Source organism: Eubalaena glacialis, chromosome 6 (assembly GCF_028564815.1).
Source record: "Eubalaena glacialis isolate mEubGla1 chromosome 6, mEubGla1.1.hap2.+ XY, whole genome shotgun sequence".
NCBI classification, from domain to species: Eukaryota; Metazoa; Chordata; class Mammalia; order Artiodactyla; family Balaenidae; genus Eubalaena; species Eubalaena glacialis.
In genome coordinates this window covers 59,120,656-59,135,426 of record NC_083721.1, presented here as the reverse complement: position 1 = coordinate 59,135,426, position 14,771 = coordinate 59,120,656, and the positions used below count along the sequence as shown (strand labels likewise).

The 14,771-nt window shown below is 40.1% G+C and overlaps 1 long non-coding RNA gene across 1 annotated transcript in view; it reads right to left on the bottom strand.

Moving 5' to 3' along the window:
• Window positions 1–7,708, bottom strand: part of LOC133093306 (uncharacterized) — a 57,055-nt gene extending 49,347 nt beyond the window's left edge. Inside the window, exon 1 of the long non-coding RNA XR_009701254.1 lies at window positions 7,673–7,708. This is a non-coding gene — a long non-coding RNA (uncharacterized LOC133093306). The remainder of the gene's footprint in view (window positions 1–7,672) is intronic.
• Window positions 7,709–14,771: the final 7,063 nt, after the last annotated feature.

Here is a 14,771-nt window from a genome sequence, read left to right as displayed (position 1 = left end):
AGGAATCAAAGCACACTGGGTCAAAGTACGAGTGAAATGATATGCACACAGCATCCAAAAGAAATGCTTACTAAAATTGAGAACCATGATTCCTCTCTGATCTCACCTCTTACCATTATTTTCCTCACTTCCCCTATTCTAGCCATACAGGCCTCTTTGCTTTTCCTCAAATACATCAAGCGTGTATCTGCCTCAGGACCTTTGCACATGATGATCCTTCTGCCTACATCACTCTTCTCCAGATGCCTGCATGACTCCCTTCCTCATGTGCTGCAGGTCTCCACTCACATGCCTCCTTATTACTCACATTTATGATGTGCATGATTCGTCCCATATATGGTCAGGCCTTCCCTGACACTATTTATTTTATTTATTTATTTTTGGCTGTGTTGGGTCTTCATTACTGCACACAGGCTTTCTCTAGTTGCGGCGAGTGGGGGCTACTCTTCGCTGCGGTGCATGGGCTTCTCATTGCGGTGGCTTCTCTTGTTGTGAAGCACAGGCTCTAGGCGCGTGGGCTTCAGTAGTTGTGGCACGTGATCTCAGTAGTTGTGGCTCGTGGGCTCTAAAGAGCAGGCTCAGTAGTTGTGGTGCATGGGCTTAGTTGCTCTGCTGCATATAGGATCTTCCCGGACCAGGGCTCAAACCTGTGTCCCCTGCATTGGCAGGTGGATTCTTAACCACTGCGCCACCAGGGAAGCCCCCTGACACTACTTAAAATACCCACCCTCTAACCCTTCCGCACCAACACCCACCAACATTCATACACACTCCCTATGCCCCTGCTTTATTGTCTCTCCTTGCTTTTTTGTCTCTTCCAAGCAGCTATTAACATCTATTTAATTTATTTGTTTGCTTTTTTCTTTGCCTCCCTTCACTGGACCATAAATTCTGAGAGAGCAGAGAGTTTGTCTATTTGTTCACTCCTACAGCTCCAATGCTTAGTAGATGCCTGACACATGGTAGGTCCTCAAAAAATAATAATAAATGGCTATTGTAAATTGTGTTACATATTAAAACCTTCCATATAAGAAAATAATCACAATTAGCCAGATTAATGCACATATAAACTACCAATAAAAACCATTCTGACTTCAAATCCCTTTATAAATTCCTTCTATACTACTTATAACTTGAGTTTCTGTACCTAAAAATGCCTAGGTGTCTATGAACTGTCACCTGTGTTTGTGGGCACACATTCATACACAGACACATACACACATACACACACACAAAGCTTAATACAGAGTACAAATAATATGCACCGTAAGTGTGTTTTTGCAGGGAGGGAGTGAATTCTCTGTGAACCCTGAACAGCACGGCACCCACTGCCTTAGCACAAAGTAGAAGACATTTCTCCTGCAAGGAAAGGTGGTCCTAGTAACCATGTTTCTTCAAATATCCACCTGACCAACTCAGCTTAACTTGGATGAAATCACCAAATCTCTGTGTCAAGCAGAAAGAGAACAAAGCGTATTTGTGTCTAAAAGGTGTCTTGACTGTTTCACAATGGCCTTAATTTAGTGCTAATGGTTTAACTTCCAGGTTGCATGTCCTCCCTCCTTAAATAGCACTTAGTGTAATTGACGCCAGGTTAATCACTGTGCCAGCCAAGGGAAGTGTCCACGGGGCAGGAACCACATGCTGTTCTACCCGTGCTTAAAAAGAAAAATGCCATGCCTCTCTGAAGAAACAATGCTGTCTGAAAATAGTACCGAGACTCAAATGAGATCTTTGAGAAAAATAAAGCATGAAGCAGAAAGTGAGAGAGACAAAAAATCACCACTATCTGAGAATTAAGATGAAGTTTAAGGTGTTTATTTTTTCTTCCTTATGTTATTAAGTAATTTCCAAAATTATAACAATAGATGTATATTATTTTTTAACTATTGACAATATAGTGTTATGTAAAAAAAAAAAAAAGATGTATTATAGGGAACACATTCCTAATTTTAATTGGGACTTGTCTTAGTCCATTTGAGCCGCTGTAACAGATAACCATAGACTGGGTGGCTTAAAAACAATAGGAATTTACTTCTCACAATTCTGGAGACTGGGAAGTTCAAGATGAAGGCACTGGCAGACTTGGCGTTTAGTGAGGGCCGGCTTCCCAGTTCATAAATGGCTGTCCTCTTACTGTGTCCTCACACAATGGGTCAGGGAAGCTCTGTGGGTTTTCTAAGGATACTAATCCCATTCATGAGGACTCTGCCCTCGTGACCTAATCACCTCCCAAAGGCCTTACCTCCTAATACCATCACATTGGGGTCAGGCTTCAACATATAATCTTGGGGGGACACAAACATCCAGTCTATGTCAGGACTACAAAGAACCGTAAGGCTCTAAGGAAGCACACTAAACTGCTCACAATGAATATCTCTGAACAGTGGGATTATTGCTAAATTTTATCCCTCTCCTCTTTGCTTTTTATTATTTTCTAAATTTTTTAGTATGGGCTACCTTTTTAATTTAAAAACAAGCTGGTTAATTTTCTAAAAATTGCTACCATCCTGTTTTTGCAATAACTAAGCATTTTATTTGTTTGTTTGCCTTGGGTTTATTTTAAACAGATTTTGTCTATGATTCCTGGCATTATATATACTAAGAGGGGGAAAGTTTTTGTCCTGGAATGGTAAAGGGAGTGTTCCCCTTAAAGTGTCATCTTTTGGAAGGAATCTTACCATCCTGCCTTTCCCTAAGATTTCCCCTTCACTAGTGGAAACAGGGCAGGTAACGAGAGCGGCACTCCTGGCCTTACACTCATCTGAACACACAGCTGAGTGGCCTTGGAGATCAACCAGCACCAACCCCTTTCACAGAGGAGGAAACAGAATTCCTGAGAGGAAAGGATTTGCTCAAGGTCACAACGTGTCACTGACATCATAACAAACCCAGGTCTAGAATCTCAGAGAGAACCTGTATTCTCTCCGTTCTCTGCTTATCCTTTGGACTCAGATATAGAATCCTTATGAATTCTAAGCACAGTACCTTGTATGTAGTAGACCCTCAACAAATGAAGGTTGGAAGAGTAGAAGAATAAATTTTTAAAGTTTTGAACATTAATGATCAATACTTTACATGGAGAAAAAGGAGGCTCTGAAAATAAACATCAATTCCTTTTCCTAACTTGACATGAGAAAAGAAAAAGCAGAGACAAAACTACCTTAAAAGTAGAACATCAACTCCTGTCTGCCCTCCGTGTTGACATCAGGTATCTGAATCTGTCCCCAGAAAGAAAGTTAAGATGACTCTGGTGATGGCAACGAACAGGGAGGCCTGCACAGATCCTTCTTTGGGTTTAAGGTCCCAAGAAACTGGAAAGAAATGTAAAAATGTCTATCTTTTCCTGGTGGGTAAAGAGAAAATCTCATTCAGTGGCCACAAGGGCGCTCCAGTAAGGAACTGATCGAGGAGCCTCCAAAACCCAACAGGATGTCGCTCAGCTCAGCAAAAACCGAAGTGGTCAACACATGACAAACCTCAGGTACTAAAGGGACGTTTAAATGTACCTGGAGGCAGTAAAAGGAACAGAAAGAACATTTAGTCCCAAAAGTGAGGACAGTTTTAGAAACAGAGCACGTTTTCAGGATTTAGTACGGCTTACTAATAACGGCGCAAAGGCTTCTCCAATGACAGGCTGCACATAAAATGCAGGGCTTGCGTTTCTTCTGTCAGTCTCCTGTCATTCGAACCAGCTAGATTCTCCTCAGTAGCTTTGCTTACTCTGAGAGGCACAGTCATTTCACACAACTCGGTAAACCACACCACTCTCAGAACACAGCAGCTGCCAGAGTTGATGTAATTTCTCCATCAACCCCATTATGAGGGCTTCCAGTGCTAGTTTTCATATTTTCCCATCTAGAGATGCTTTATCTGAAGATCCCCAAATTGCCTTTTTAACCTCAATCTTTGACGCAGGTGAACCGTAAACATGATAACCATGGTATACCAGACATCCTTTCACGGAACATTTTCTCACCCAATTCTGAGATTACAGATTCAAATTTTCTTCATGGGATGAGAAAACAAAAGGTCACTGAAAACAAGGATGTGGCATCGTTGTCCTGTGTATCACGGGGTGGGGGCAATGGGCAATGATATGCATGTCATTCTCATGGAGCTTCAATTTACTTAGATGCTCCCCTTATTGGAAGGTAGGCCCCTCTTCTCAAGATAATCTCTGCTTCTTTTCATTTACTAAAACCATTAACTAGACTCATTTGGTAAAAAGATGGCTTTCCAGACAGAGTTGTCCAGGAACAACTCTGGAAATCTATCATGGGCTCTCAGCTTTAGAAAAGGGGCTTACATACAGAAGTCCCTTAATATGAATTATTAGATTTAAATAATCTGTGGAAGGCAGAATAATGGCCTCTGTAAAGATGTCTATGTTCTAATCCCTGGGACTTGTAAAAATGTCTCCTTACATAGCAAAAAGGACTTTACAGGTGTGATTAACTTAAGGATCTTGTGATGGGGAGATTATTCTGTGTTTTCTTGTGGGTTCAATGTGATCACAAGGCAGGAAGGTCAGAGTAAGAGAAAGTTTGAAGATGCTACACTGCTGGCTTTGAAGATGGAGAAAGGGCCACAAGCCAAGGAAGGCAGACAGCCTTTAGAAACCAGAAAAGGCAAGGAAACAAATTCTTCCCTAAAGCCTCCATAGGGAATGCAGCTCTACTGACACCTTAGTTTTAGCCCAGTAAGACCCATTTCAGACTCTGACTTCCAGAACTGTAAGAAACTAAATTTTGTGTTGTTTTAAACCTCTTTGTTTATGGTAATTTGTTACAGCACTAATAGGAAGTTACTACATAACCCAATTGAAAAGGCACATTTGAGAATTACCCAAATTATCCCTCACCCGTTTCTATCAAGAGATGATTAATAGACAGGAAAGCAACTCCAGAGACTTCTGGTGTGGACTCTTCCACTAGCTTCTTGCAGCAAAACTGTGCCACAGAGACCTGCAAACATGAGCACACAAAACTGTGGCCACCCTCACTTTGGCTAATATGCATTTCACAAAGTCATTTGCAATCAGAACAATCAATTTTAAATTATAGAGCTCTTTGCTCTGTAAATCACCTCTCTGGCCTTCTTTTTACTCCAGATTATAACAAATTCAAATACCTCAGTAGTACATGAACAAAGACACAAAGACATTGCCTAATGTGTAATTTGGGAGGGAATTTAATGATACATCTGTCTGTTTTGACAAAGCACAGTCTTGAAGTATCTACTTAAAATAAAATCAGCAGATTTGCAGCGATTAAAAATGAAAGGCTATAAAAAGTTTAGGGGAAAAAAGCATTAAAGTCTAATAGCTTTTGGTTTATGTGCCGGAGTATAGTAAATATATTTCCAGCACCAAATTTCTCTCCTGAAATCTCAGCATTAGCTACTACAAAAAAATACCACCATTAAACACACATCAAAAAAAATCGATCCTTTATAAAGATTAGGCAGTGAGTCCACCTGGGATCCAGTAAGACTGGGTATGCATAATGTTTTAAGCTATTTTATGGCACGTTGCTGAACTCTATCTTTCAAACCAGTAAGGTAGGAAAGATATGCTATTACTTTGTATAAATATTGCCTTGAGATCTTTTTGATACTACACTAACCAAGCAATTTATTAAGGAATTTTGGAAGTTTGTAAGTGTAGGATGTTCTAAATGATCATTTGGAAATATAATAACCATATAATGTATTGATATCTGTTCCCAAAAGCTTTAATATAGTTTACATCTTAAAGCAATAATGTAATGACAACCAGAGACAGCTACTATCAAAATGTAGTTTTTAAGTAAAGTTAGTCATAATATCACAGGAATTACCAGTGACTGAATGACACCTATAAGAACTCTAAGGGTAAAAGCTACTGCATATGCAATAGCCCAGGACACAGAAGCCCACCCTGAATCACACCCCAATGCAGACCTCACTTCCCTCCAGAGATTAATCTTCCTTTACCTTCTGGCTCCGACTGTACTTAATGTCTCCTTAGGTCACCTTCATACTTTCCCCAACTTATCTTATTGAAACTGTTGGAGATTTGTGAGAATCTAGTCCTAACCTTATAGATCTCTTAGCTGATATAAATTCTCTTGCACAAGCTCCTTATGTCATGGTAAAGCCTTATATACAGTAACTCTCCCAAGAACTACAATGGGGACTTCAAAATAATTACACAGCTTTAAAAAAAAACTAGTTAATTGTGTAAATGGCTAAAAATGATTTATTGCATGGCACAGGACTGTGCAAACATGGACCTTTAATACCTCTAGTATTATAATTACTTCCTTAGAATATAGCTGGTCAAAGCTTCTCCAAGAAGAAAATAAGGGCAGGAAAGAATATAATCAAGGAAATTATGTTTATTCATTTATTTGGTAAATATTAAATTTTATAGCTACTATATGCTGTGGCTTGTGCTAAGTGTTGAAAATACAACGGGGGATAAGATGGACATGGTTGTGGCCTTTTCCCTCATGGTCTAAAATGACTGTGAAAGCTCCAGCCATCACAAATGCATTTCAGGTATTTGGATGTAGGAAAGGATAAAGAAGAGCATGTCTCCTCCATTTAAGGGAGGAATTGTTCACAATGTCACTTAAATCTCATTGATAAAAACTTAGCCACATATTCACAGTGCGCTATAAGGGAGCTGAGAAAAATAGATTCTTAGGTGGCTGATCTGTGCCCAGTGTAAAAGTAATGTTCTTATTTCTAAGGAAAGAGAAACAGATCTTGCAAGTTAACTAGCATATTCTGACATAGTATTTATTTCTTTTATATCCAACAGCATACAGCCTGACTTAAAGCATAGGAAATTCTCCATTTAGTTTGAATAATAATCAAGTGTGACAATATAAGAAACAGCTTTGTAATCTCTAAAGTGCCACATACATGTAAAATATTATCTTGAGACAAAAATCAACTAGCTGTTAATTCAGGAAATTGGTACTTTCAAAACCCAGAGCCTGAGAGGTGTTATAGGACAAGACAAAGATCAATCCCATAATATACTGAATTTTTTTGTTAAATTTACAGTTATTTCATTTCAGATATTTATTTAGTTGCTAAATTAGTTATAACTAACTAATAGCTATCTATTCATAGATTGGTTTACTTTTTAAAATATTTAAATATCATTCTTGTATAAAACATCTGTCCTCAGGCTTCTTTCTAGAATGCACTGCACACTCTCCTAATTTATCAAAATGATTCAGAAATAAATTCACTCATTCAACATATGTGTACTGAATGCCTACTGTGTAGCAGGCACTGTTCTATGTCCCAGATGATAGAACATACAATAAAAAACAAAAACAAAAACATGCTTTCAGAGAGCTAGTGGGGGAAGAGAGAAAACAGAGCAAAGAAAATCTTTCTAGCTTTGCAATTTCTGTGAGTGATACAAAAACGAAGAAAGAAACAGAACCATTTAATGCCCCTTTACCTCTATAATGATAAAACAAGCATACATGATTATTAATAAAGACGAGAGAGAGAGAGAGAGTGCAAGGGGGCATGGGGCGGTGAGAACATTTGCACGGCCGAATGAACCAGTTGAAGAGGAAGTGATTTTATAGTAAGGAGAGAAAAAAACAACAGAGGAAAAGAAAAAAGTTGGTAAATGTTAATGAAAGAAATAAATTCCCCCTACCTTGAGACGTGCCCCATAGGGTTAACAGAAACTGACGACTAACAGAATTTCTTGAGCTTGTCTTACAGAACAGCAGATAAGGCAACAGCTTGTTAAAAACCTCTCCGCTTACAACGCAACAAAACTGGCTAAAACTGGATGGAACCTATGTGGCCGATCAGAGTCGGCGCAGAAGAAGCTTGCTTGTCCAATGGGTAACCTTTTGACATCACAGTCCAAATTTTCCCCACCTGTTTTATACCCGCTCGCCTAAAACTCGCAGACGCGACTCACGGAGAGACAGGGGGCATGCGTGCGCCTGCGCGTTAAGAATTCAGCAAATCAATAAACTTTGGAACGAACCTCTCTCACCCTTTTTCTTCCTCGCCCCAGAACCCTGACCCTTAAATAGCCACCTCACTCTGCCATGGGGAGACAGAGTTGAGCCTTGCCTCCTGTCTCCTTGCTTGACCGCCCTGCAATAAAGCTTTTTCTTTTCGCGGAAGGCCTCCACAGTATCTGGCCTCCCTGTGGCTTTCGGCAAGGGGCGCTTTGCTCCGTAACAGCCTCTGCACCAACCAATGGTGATAGTGCAGAGTGTTTTGCTGATGTGAGTACGACTTGGGACGATGATGATTAGGAACCTCGCCAAGTCTCCCGGGTGAAATCTGAAACTGGCGCTCGTACACGGAGGAGGAGATCTCTGCATACCTGGCCAGACTCTTAAACGTTTACACAAAGGCTTTACCTGGGTTCAGTCACATCTACCATCCAGATGGTCTCAACGCCACCTTGCTCTCTCAAGGCTGCATCCTTGAAAACGGCTCTGGCTGTGGAAAAAGGTGGGCAGAATGTACATTCCAAGGACAGGGGCGGGGGTGAGGAGCCTCCGACTGCCCTGGTCCAGCTCGTGGATCAACCGACAGCCACGTCCTCTCCGTGACCTCCTCTAACAGATGAGGATGGCTGGAAAGGCAATAGCTTCTTTTCCCCTGTGATATCTTAACAGACTGAAAAGCTCGTGGGCCAAGTGAGAGAGGAAGGGCCACCCCAGTGCAGAAGGAGGTGAATTTATCCATTCATTCATCGAGCTGCTGGGGCTAGAGGGGGCAAAATTGACCCAGTCCCTGCCTTCACGTGGTGTCCAGTCTAGTACAGACAAAGAGGAACAAAAAGAAACGTATATTCATAAGTTGTATATCGTACTCTGAAGGGAAAGTCAGAACTGTGGTGAGAAAATACAACATGTGGTCCTGTGATAAGTTGGGTGTGGCGGGATGGAGGCCGCTGGTCCGTGGAAACTAAGAAAGAGACATCTGAGCACGACAAAAAGGATGCATAGATGTTAGCTGGGGGAAGAGTAGGCTAAATCCAGGAAAGCATTAAACATTAGAGGTTACTGGTGAGAAAATAGGTTTTGGAGATTTAAGTCACCGAAAAACTCCCATGTGCAGATGATTCATTTGAATTTGATATATAGTAAAATATTTTCCGTTAATTAAATGTAATATATCTCTAGCACTGGTGTGGTGGAGCTAGCTCGTACTGGCTCACTGGAGCCTATTGTAAGCATCTCTTCCTGAATCTGCATTTGGTGATGGCAAAATGGTAGCTTGAAATTGGCCGTGGTCAGAGGCTTTACATCATGGAAATTGTCAAAGGCTACACACCATGGCATTTTTTTTCCTTCTAGAGAGCTTGCTGTTAAACAATTACCAGCATATCATTGCTCTTATGTCAACTAATGCCAGGATGGCTAGGCAAGAAACACCCAGAGAAAGGCAATGAAAACCAGTAATTTAAGCCATTCTAGTTAAAAATCTGATACAATATTTTGATATTTCTCTAATGGTTTAACGTCTTCATAGAGAAAGTATCGAGGTTATTTTGGGAACAAAATAGAATAAGCACATATTTGCTGTATCTGTAGTAAGTTGCTTAATAACAATGGTTCTAGAATTTACCTAAGTGTGATAACATCACTTCTAAAAACAAAGTTGGTCATTTTTTGAAGACTACAACACATTTCATTGATTCATATTACTTTTTATCTATTCAACTTTAAACATTCAAGGGCTTCCCTGGTGGCTCAGTGGTTAAGAATCCGCTGGCCAATGCAGGGGACACAGGTTCGAGCCCTGGTCCGGGAAGATCCCACATGCCGTGGAGCAACTAAGCCCATGCACCACAACTACTGAGCCTGCGCTCTAGAGCCTGCGAGCCACAGCTACTGAGCCCACGTGCCACAGCTACTGAAGCCCGTGCGCCTAGAGCCCATGCTCCACAACAAGGGAAGCCAGCACAATGAGAAGGCTGCGCACCGCAGCAAAGGGTAGTCCCTGCTCACCGCAACTAGAGGAAGCCCGCACGCAGCAACGAAGACCCAACACAGCCAAAAATTAATTAATTAATTTTTTAAAAAAGATTTTAAACATTCAAAAACCTAATTTCTGATTACTAATTATTGTGCCAAGCTCAGCAAGGGAAATGCCAAAGGAAAACAGCAATCCTAGGACTTAGTTTTCAGTGTAGTTGGAATGAGGAGGAATATTTAAAAATTGGAAGACTACGAATGTTAATGAGTGGTAAGATGGAGAGAGGTAAGCATAGATAAAAATGATGAGGGAGGGAAGATGTCACTGAGAACTTGATCTGGGCTATCAAAGATGTGTGGAATGTCATTTTATTATTAAAAGAACAATCTAACATACTGCTGGTTGGAATGTAAAATGGTCTAGCCAATCTGGAAAGAGTATGGAGGTTTCTTACAAAACTAAGTATGTGCTTACCATAAAACCCAGCAATTGCACTCTTGGGCATTTATCCCAGAAAAAATGAAAACTTATGTTCACCCAAAAGACTGTACATGTATGTTCATAGCAGCTTTATTCATAATAGCCCCAAACTGGAAGAAAACAAAAAAACCCAGTTTGCCTAACCATTTTCCCTTCAATGGAATGAATGACTTAAAAAAGTGTAGTACATCTACACTATGAAATACAACTTGAAGAGATCTCAAGGGAATTATGCTGAGTTTAAAAGCTAATCTCAAAATGTTAGATACTGTATAATTCAATTCCATTTATATAGCATTCTTGGAATGACAAAACTATAGAGATAGAGAACAGATCAGTGGTTATGAGGGGTTAGTGAGTGGGAAAAGGGAGGGAGATGGCTGTGGCTATGAAAGGATAGTAGAGAGATCCTTATGCTGGAATTGTTTTGTATCTTGACCGTAGTGGTTGTCATATGAATCTATACATGCAATAAAATTGTGTAGAACTAAATGCACACACAAATACACACACACATGCACAAAAATGAGTGTGTGTAAAACTGGTGAAATCTGAATAAGGCTCATGAATTGTATCAATGTCAATTTCTTGTTTGTGACATTTTACTATAGTTTTTTCAAGATTTTATTATTAGGTGAAACTAGGTGAAAGGTATACAGGGAACCCTCTGCATTGTTTCTTCTGACTACATGTGAAACTATAATTATCTCAAAATAAAATGTTTATTTAAAAAGTATAACATAATAGTGAATAGGAATGAAAAAATAATCTCCATAATGTCATCACACCATTAAAACAATAATGGCCGGGCTTCCCTGGTGGTGCAGTGGTTGAGAATCCGCCTGCCAATGCAGGGGACACGGGTTCGAGCCCTGGTCTGGGAAGATCCCACATGCCACGGAGCAACTGGGCCCGTGAGCCACAATTACTGAGCCTGCGTGTCTGGAGCCTGTGCTCCACACCAAGAGAGGCCGCGATAGAGAGAGGCCCGCGCACCGCGATGAAGAGTGGCCCCCGCTCGCCGCAACTAGAGAAAGCCCTCGCACAGAAACGAAGACCCAACGCAGGCAAAAATAAATAAATAAATAAATAAATTTATATTAAAAAAAAAAAAACCGTCTAGCTAGTGGGCTTTTGAAAATATAAACAGACTTGTACCAGCACTGTGTACTCCACATCTCATTCTAAAAAAAAATAAAAAATAAAAAATAATGGCCGTTTCTTGTATTCTCATGGGTAGTAGTTGGATAAACACACAGAATAGGATGCGGTTTATTAGAGTATCTCAACTAATAGTACATAACTCTAGTACGACAAAAATATCAGTCTTAGTTATTCTCTGTTAATATGAAATATGAGAAGAAAACAGTACAGAACTGCATTGCAGACTCAGTTTCCTCTCTTATCCTATTCCACCTTTGATAAATATGTCATCCTGCCTACACCATCCTTGGCTTTTCTGAGAGGATGTTAAGAGTAACATCAGATTGCCATTTAGGGCAGAATTGCTGTACAAACTGAATGCTTCTTTCTTTACCTTTCTCTTAATTTTTTATTATACAGAGACAATCAGTAACTTTATAGCAGAATAGATCCCAGAGTCTTGGCCTGCTGTTACGTTGGAAAGTAAAACTTCAGGCTCAGAATGGCAGTGAAGTATATTTTTCATCTGATAAGGCACAAACCCGTGCATGAATCTGTCTGTTTAGCTGTAGTCAGAATCACAGAGTTTGGATCTTTATGTACAATACCCCACCACCACACACATGTACTCAAAACGTATACATGTTTTAAGTTCTTCTTATAAATGACTGTAAAAATTACGTAGAACTTACTGATGAAACTAAACCATAAATTTGACATTTGAGTGCTCTCTCCTGAGTTACCCCAGGTAACATCCAAAAGCCACAATTTAATTTTAGACCCAGAGTGAAAGGTTTGTGACCATGTTATTCAAACAAACACATGTTGCTGTGAAATGCCACTCTGGTCAGGCCATCTGTTTATCTGGGTGAATTCATTTAGTACACAGATCTGAAGGATAAATCAGCTGCTTTTTGGCATAAGAGGGACCTTCAGAGAAGGCCAAAGTCTGTAATTCAGTTTCCGCTCATCCCTGGTCAAGCAAGAAGCCTTAATCTGAGTAGAGTGGTAAAGGGCTGATTTGAAACAGCAGGCTCTGGGCTCTATTTTTAAAGTCTCTCTTCCTGGAAGGTCCTTCAAGTTAGGGTGGACAATTATATGTGTGTCTCTGGTGCTTGTACGATATGACCAGGTATTATCTTGGGAATGTGAATTACACTGTTTATCCTTTCAGCTGTTTTTCATGCTATTGCTTTCAAAGCAGAGGTGCTTACGATCGTAGGTTGAAACAGAGTAGTTAGTGTTAACTGACTATTGTTATATTGTTCGATAAAAATTTCATCTGGTAAATTTATTTATTCATTTATTTATTTATTTAATTTACTTATTTTTGGCTGCATTGGGTCTTCATTGCTGCGTGTGGACTTTCTCTAATTGCAGCGAGCGGAGGCTACTCTTCTTTGCGGTGCGTGGGCTTCTCATTGCGGTGGCTTCTCTTGTTGCGGAGCATGGGCTCTAGGCTCACAGGCTTCAGTAGTTATGGCACGCAGGCTCAGTAGTTGTGGCGCATGGACTTAGTTGCTCCGCAGCATGTGGGATCTTCCTGGACCAGGGCTCGAACCCGTGTCCCCTGGACTGGCAGGAATATTCTTTTTTTTTTTTTTAACACCTTCATTGGAGTATAATTGCTTTACAATGGTGTGTTAGTTTCTGCTGTATAATAAAGTGAATCAGCTATACATATACATATATCCCCATATCTCCTCCCTCTTGCGTCTCCCTCCCAACCTCCCTATCCCACCCCTCTAGGTGGTCATAAAGCACTGAGCTGATCTCCCTGTGCTATGCGGCTGCTTCCCACTAGCTATCTGTTTTACATTTGGTAGTGTATATATGTCCATGCCACTCTCTCACTTCGTCCCAGCTTACCCTTCCCCCTCCCCGTGTCCTCAACTCCATTCTCTATGTCTGCGTCTTTATTCCTGTCCTGCCCCTAGGTTCTTCAGAACCTTTTTTTTTTTTTAGATTCCATATATATGTGTTAGCATATGGTATTTGTTTTTCTCTTTCTGACTTACTTCACTCTGTATGACAGACTCTAGGTCCATCCACCTCACTACAAATAACTCAATTTCGTTCCTTTTTATGGCTAAGTAATATTCCATTGTATATATGTGCCACATCTTCTTTATCCATTCATCTGTCGATGGACACTTAGGTTGCTTCCATGTCCTGGCTATTGTAAATAGAGCTGCAATGAACATTGTGGTACATGACTCTTTTTGAATTATGGTTTTCTCAGGGTATATGCCCAGTAGTGGGATTGCTGGGTCGTATGGTAGTTCTACTTTTAGCTTTTTAAGGAACCTCCATACTGTTCTCCATAGTGGCCGTATCAATTTACATTCCCACCACCAGTGGCAGGCGGATTCTTAACCACTGTGCCACCAGGGCAGTCAGGTAAATTTAATAATTATGTATTTTTTTGTTTTGTTTTGTAAAGTTTGTCTTTTTTATTGAAGTATAGTTAATTTACAATATTGTGTTAGTTTCAGGTGTACAGCAAAGTGATTCAGTTTTATGCTCTTTTTTAGATTCTTTTCCATTATAGGTTATTACATGATATTGAGTAGAGTTCCCTATACAATACAGTAGGTCCTTGTTGGCTACCTATTTTATATATATAGTAATGTGTATGTGTTAATCCCAAACTCCTAATCTAACCCTACCCCCCCTTTCCCCTTTGGTAACCATAAGTTTGTTTTCTATGTCTGTGGGTCTGTTTCTTTTTTGTACACAATTACGTATTTTTAAAACTAAAAATCTGAGAACAAAACAAATTCAGATATTGCCTGTACTTCTTAGTGGAAGGAACACAAATTTGAAATCAAACAGACACCTTTTCACATGTCCACTCTCTTTCTTGACCAGCTGTAACTTGGGCAAGTTACTTCACGTCTCTAAATCTGTTTCCTCATTTGTAAAACAGGAATAAGGAAAACCAGCCCTCAAATTTTATGAGAATTGACCCAATAACTGGCACACAATAGGTGCTGAATAAATTCTCACTGAAGTCTTTTATTGAGATTTTCTTGGGTAACAGATTTCCTTGAGTTGTTGTGAGAATTGGCTCAATAATTGAGTAGGGCCTCAATAAATGCTTGTTCTAGTCCTTTACTGAGATTTTCTCCATAACAGAGTGCCCGTCAATTCAGGCAGTGCGTGTAAGTGGTGAAGAGTGC